This window comes from Girardinichthys multiradiatus, chromosome 13, assembly GCF_021462225.1.
Source record: "Girardinichthys multiradiatus isolate DD_20200921_A chromosome 13, DD_fGirMul_XY1, whole genome shotgun sequence".
Classification (NCBI taxonomy): Eukaryota; Metazoa; Chordata; class Actinopteri; order Cyprinodontiformes; family Goodeidae; genus Girardinichthys; species Girardinichthys multiradiatus.
This window is the reverse complement of record NC_061806.1, coordinates 341,439-347,998: the sequence shown is the minus strand read 5'-3', so window position 1 is coordinate 347,998 and position 6,560 is coordinate 341,439. Positions and strand designations below refer to the sequence as shown.

General features: G+C 38.0%; 1 long non-coding RNA gene across 1 annotated transcript; it reads left to right on the top strand.

Annotated features, from left to right (window-relative positions):
- The first annotated feature begins 4,183 nt into the window (after nt 1–4,183).
- On the top strand, nt 4,184–5,316 carry LOC124879039. Its single transcript, XR_007040938.1, has 3 exons — nt 4,184–4,453; nt 4,803–4,843; nt 5,242–5,316. It is a non-coding gene; the product is annotated as an uncharacterized LOC124879039 (long non-coding RNA).
- The last annotated feature ends 1,244 nt before the right edge of the window (nt 5,317–6,560 follow it).

Here is a 6,560-nt window from a genome sequence, read left to right as displayed (position 1 = left end):
TAACAGCTGTGGTAATAATTCTGGACGTCAGCTCTATGAAAAATGCAGCATTTGGAGAAATATATTTTCCTTTTTTAAGCTGCTGTTTTTGTCAGTGGAACTATCATTGCAATTGGCATGATACTTCTATTTTATAGAAAACAGGTAAATAGTCAAATGCAGACTTTTTTTATAGTCTGATGATTGATGATTGATGAATAAAATGTTGGCTTTCAGTAATTTATTTTATTTTATCCACACAGTGCAGGACTAAAGTTATCTGGAAACTGCATGGTCCTCAACATGTGTTTTGCCCATTTGCCTGAGGAGCTATGTATGTGCAGTTTGTTGCTCTTCACAACACAGAGCAGTATCCAAACTGCTCTGTCTTGAAAGGATTGCCAGACGGCAGAGTCGTGGCTTGGCAGCCTTGGCCTTTCTCTGTTGACTGGATCTATAATGCTGTATAGGATGAAATGGGCAAGACAGGGAGTGCAGCAGGAGACAAAGGAGGACAGCAGGGTCCAGCAACAAGAGATGTGTGTGGATGTGGAAGATGATTAACCTTGTCTGGAGAGACATGGTTTCAGACTTTGTATTTGTGTACCAGGGAGATTTGTATGGATTGAATGTTGACAAAAAGTTTAAATAAAGTCAGGTTTGGAATTTTATCAAGCATCTATTCTTGCAAATTTAATTAGTTTTAATCACCATAAGTTTTTACTTAAAAAAGAAGACTGGAAATCTAACGGGAGACACTGGAGATTTTACCACTGCCTGATAAAAGATGCATAAATGTTTGCATGATGGGGGTGCATGGGGGAGAATGTGATTAATCTGTGCATCACAGACAAGGTTGCTAATAGCTGCAACAGAAGCTGATCCACAGGAACAACTCCTCCTCAGACAGAAGAGGAGCAGGATTCTGCTTTCAGAAACACCATAGCATGTTGGGCTATGTTGTGGGTAGTGCTGGAAGCCTGACCCATTTTTCAGTGCACACAGTAAGCGGACCACCGCTCTGCCTCCTCCCTGCTGCCTCTCCAATCAACAATGGTAGAATGGAGTAGAGAGCTGAACAATGGGGATCCTGATCTTTTTGCAGTGATTGTCCAGATAAGAAGCATGACAGGGACACTCAGGATTGAGCAGAGGAGCGCTGGGCTCATTTTCAGGTAGCCAAGTTGCAGCAACAACACAGATACCATTTGAGCTGAATTATTAGGATGGCAGATAAACAAAATCAGACTTAGCTAAGAACGGAACCCTCCGGGTAACCTAACCCAACCCAAAACGTCTTCTGCACATAATGCATGGAAAATAAATCTGTATGTCTCGTGTTATCAAGACGCTGCTCTTGTGTTTAATTGTGGTGATAACTTTATGTAACTGGGTTACATAATCACCAGATCAGATGCTCTTCTCTCTCTAGGAGGATGCAGGCTGTCTGGAAGCGGGTCCAGCATCCCCACCCCCACCTTCGCTGCATGTGTGTGTAGTCTGTGTGCGCACAAGGGGGCATATATGTCTGAGTAATGGCTGCACACGTGCAGAATGTACTATAGTGTTGTGGTGTTAATTTAAAACCAGGGTGCAGTTACCATTTTTCAGTTGAACTGAACTCTGGGATTTTCCAATTCTTTGTATAATTTCTTGCCACAAATATAGATAATTATCACTTACTTATATTAGTATATATTTAAACAAAAATGATTCAATAAACCTACATAAACAAAAGCACCAGCACTCTTCAACAAGGGTCAGTGAGGACATAAGTGGTTTTAAGAGGGATCAAGCACATTTTATTTTCTAATACGGAGTTCCTACTAACAAGAGGAATGTCACATGCCCTGCCTAATATATTCAACCATTTAATGGAGTTTGAGATATTTTTAGCTGAGTGTTGACAGGCTGCTGATTGACTTCCACCATTTCAGTTCTTTCTCTGAATATGAATAGAAGAGCAGGATATTCAGACAGAGGTCTGAATAGGAAATGAAAGTTATTGTTTGCCCAACATTGTTTTAGACCTTCAACTGTTACAGGGGAACACTAGAGGGTTTTTATGTTTTATTTTATTTTATTTTTGAAGTTGGGCTTAAGGATATCAGGAAAACATGCAAAATGCAGTAATATTGGTAAGTGTTGCAACTACAATATGGCTTGTGATAAATAAACAAATAATTAAAAAGGGTTAATGTTTTTCTGCTTTAGGTTCATCACAAAAATGCAGCTTTGGAAAAACAAAAGAAAAGAAGTTGGTATAAAAGGCCATGAAACCAGACTTGGGATGAAGAGAAATAGACCCATCAGTGCAACGCGTAGAGTGGCAGTAATATTGCGCGTCCACATGAGTGGTTGCTAGGAGCAGTGTGTCTAATATAAAACAGTTTGATGTGAAGTCTAGCACTTTATTGTGTGACAACACGTACGCAGTCGTAAAAAGTGAGTTTGCACGGACGTGTCTCGCGGATGTCTGCTTTAAGTCCACCTTGAGTCCACGCGGATGTCTGTGGAGTCAAGTACGCCTGACGCTGTGGGAGGCTTTAGATTCAACTAGATTTGCATGTATTGACTTCAGAAAGCAGAAACAACTTTATTTTTACGTGAGAAAGAACAAATTTAAGGTACGAAGAGATGGTTGAAAATGTTCGTGATTCTCTCAAACCGTTTGTATTGCTGTCAAATATTCATAAATTTGTCAATTCATTTTTTAGGAAATGTTGCAAAGTTTTCACTTCCTGGAGTTTAGCACAGTTTCTTTGGTCTCTGACGTATTGTAGAAACCACCACTTCTATTTCCTTTCTTTTTCAATCTTTTAAAGTAATACACACTGCAGCAGATAGTTGGATTCTTTTCTGATCCTTATAATGATTCTACCTTTCTAACTGAATATAAGACTCACCTGTCTGGCATCAAATAGAAACTATTGAGCTTCTACATTATATCAGCCCAACTTGGTTGGACATTGTTAGTTTAGGGTGAGTCTTAATAGATCCCACAGGTCCTTTCTGTGAGACTATTCTATTTGCAAAGGGTTTAGAGAGATACACCTACAGGTGCAAACACATAAATGATGCAAACTGCAAAACAAACACAAACAGCCACAAACAGAAAAAGAAATGAAACAGAAAAATGCTGCAAAATAAAAATTCTGAAATCACAGAAAATATAAAGAAGGAAAAGTGCTGCAAATAACAAAAAAATAATAAAAAAATGCAAGTTCAAAGAACAGCAAGATCACGCCATAAAATGGAAGTGCACAAGACGACTATGGAGAGTCAACCACTAAGTCAACCAGACCCTCAATAAAGACATTAACCGGACGCCTAGATGAAAGCTGGAGGGAAGAAAGAAACATTTATTTTTCCATGTCTTTCAAACTCATGGCCATAGTCTTTTACAATATTATAGAACAGCAGTATATTTATGTAAGTAACACTAGTATGCCCCTAGTGGTCTGGTGCACTTCCGTTTTGTGAAGCAAGCTTGCAGCTTTTGAAACTTGCTGTTTTTTTGGTATTTGCTCCATTTATCCTATTCTATTTTCTGTGATTGCAGCATTTTTCTGTTGCATTTGTTTTTTGAAGTTGTGTTTTATAGTTTATGTTCTGGAACACGTTTAGTCATTTGCTGCGTGTTTGCACCAGCTGGCCCTCGTATACAGCTCTGTTATAATCCTTATGATGCACTTTCAGATTCGGGTCATTTTGCCTTTCCTGTCCATGGTTTTTAACTGTCTGACTGAAGAGAAGTTGAGACGAAGCAAAGTTTTATGCAGTGAGTTGGATTGAACCAACTCTGAGATGAGGGGAGGGATGGAGGCTGAATACGTAGCATTTATTTTTGTTTGCTAGTTTAAAAAAGTACAATGACAAATAACCCAGACGTTGTAAAGTTGTTGGACTGCAGAGTGATAAGCTTTCTTTGGGTGAAAATTGGGGGACCAGAAACACAAGTTTGCATTTCCTCCTTTAAAAAAATGCTTGTTCCCTTGTTCAGGCACAATAATGGTGTCAACCATGCTAGAAGGGTAAGGAGCTCTGGATAGGATACCGAGCAACCACTGACTGCAAAGTGATGCAGAGAAAACCGTAAATGAGGCTACTTGTTGTTGAATTAGGGCTTGTTAACATCACAGGACTCTGGAGGGGGTGTGATGTCAGTCCTAGGGCAGAGACAGGAAGTAAGTCAAACAAAGAAATGGGAGGGAGTGGTCGGTGGTTGTGGAAATTTCAAGGGGATTGACAAAGACCTGCACAGATAACCTCCAGATGACCTCTGAAAGATGAATTAATCTCATTAGATGGAGAAGTAGAAGTGTAAAAAGTGCCAGTCTAAATCCTCCACCCTGTGATAAAAACAAACAGAACCAGAACACTACATTCCCAAAAGTTGGACCAGACTTGGACTTTTTGAATTCTGCTAACCTCATGCAGTTTTAGATTTGTCCACTGGTATGGGGATTTGTTGGTGAGTAATAAACATAATCCTAATCTAGAAGATTAGTGTTGAAATGATATTATCATATCAACATCTAGTCAAACAAGTCAGATGTCTGCCTGCAAAGCTCGGCTCAGTTTATTTATCAGTATAATCTCATGCTGCCCAGGTCTCATGATATTTACTTATTTCGTGATATTTAGCTCTCACATACTGTGGCCTTCTTTTTTACCCACCTGGGAGATGAAATATTACATTACTGCAAGAAATTTAAGAAATAAAATGAAGGTTTCAGAACTTTAAGAAGTTTCCTGTTTTGCACAACCAAAAAACTCCACAGGTTTGAAATAAAACATTTTTTTTTTTTCTTACTTTTTAGGTTTTAGAGGAAGGCTATATATCACTGCATTGAATCGAGAGGTAAACTTGCATAACTTGCTTTTAAATGGCAGCTCTAATAAGTATACAGTCTATTCTATTCAGTTCACTTCATTTATATATATTCAAAATGTCGTCTCAAGGAAGTTTTCAAAAAACCTGTCCAATCCAAAGTCAGGACCATTAGTGCATGTCTGATCACTTTAAATAAAGACAACTTCTGTTAACTAACAAATTGTGGCAAAGAGGGTTTTAAAATTTGATAATTAAGTTCAAGGATTGTCAATTTTTTGAAAACCTTCTGGGCATTTAGATACTCAGTTTAAACTTTAGCCAGGGCCTAATTTTGGCATAGGCCACATATGCTAAAAATATAATGAACAACCTGTCCCCTGGGTCCTGTTGATCCTCATTCTGATGAACCTTCCATTGCTGTCAAGCAAATGCGGCGAAAAGGAAAACTGAACCTACCTACCGATGCGCCTCAATCAGCTGATCCAACGTAAGTAGGTAAATAAATCTTTAAATGAATGAGTTGCTGTCTAAACAAATTTCTAACATGCTCCTTAAGTTGCAGATAAGCTAAATAATGTCAGCCGACAGGTTCTGTTGTTGTAAGTTGAAGTTAGCATAAGATTTGTTGCTTCTGGCAGATTTGTTGCACTGTTCATGTTTTCCATCTGAAACATTGTGAACTGATGTTAGAACAGCCTTGGCAACAGTTTACCTGCTGAATGGGTGTTGGACTGTATTTTCTTTGTGAATGGCGCAAGAAGAGGCCATACCAGGTAGAAAATAAAATAACAACTGTTTTAAAATACACTTTTTAAAAAATATTAATTTTTACTACATATCAGGCTTGTTAGTGTATATAGTTTGCATTATGTTGTTGCCCACAAAGCCAAACGTTTTATTACTTTAACTGTTCATTCACATGGACTTGCTGAAAGAGAACAGAATGTGAGTATCTGTCAATTTCCTTTATTTGCTCCTGTTACATGGAAATAGGTCTGAGACTGGATTAAAAGGGAAAACTGTATCCCAGTTTTAAATAATTGGAAAAGACACTCAAGAGGAAGCTTTTCAACTTCTCTCTTGTCTGTTGTTATCATAAATAAATTTCACAAAATAATCTGTTTATTTGTCATGTTTTAGTGTAAACAGAATAGGATAACAAAGCTGAGAATAAAACAGTAAAAAAGCATTAGTTTTTTGCCCCCATTTAAATATTCTTTAGGAAATACTTGCAGATTAAGCTATTGAACTGTATGTATATTGCATGCGAGGAACAGAGCTGGTCAAATGTTGCTTGGTACAAACATCTCCCTCTTTGTCAGACTTACTGGTTTACTGGATGTAGAACATGTCGCATACCTGCTTTTGTTATATGTTGAGGGTCTGATTTTCTTAGGCTACCTTAGATAAAACAGTTTTGCCTAATAATGCTATAGCTGCTGTGTAACTATATAAGTTTTTTGCCACCTGGTTTATTTTATAAATCCATAATCTAAACTAAATAATGTATGTTGAACACATCCAGTAAATTCTCTGCTCCAGTTGTATGTTCTGCTTCCCCAAAGAGTTTGTAATTCTATATCACATCAGCCTTTTTCCCCCAGGATGGTAACAGTCTTTGGTATATTCCTACTCTTGGAAAAATCCAAATGAATCTTCTGTTTAATCTGTGTTCTAAGTGGAGTGGTTGCTCTCACCCAGGCCACCTAACAGTCCATCTGTATTCAACTTATTACCTACTACT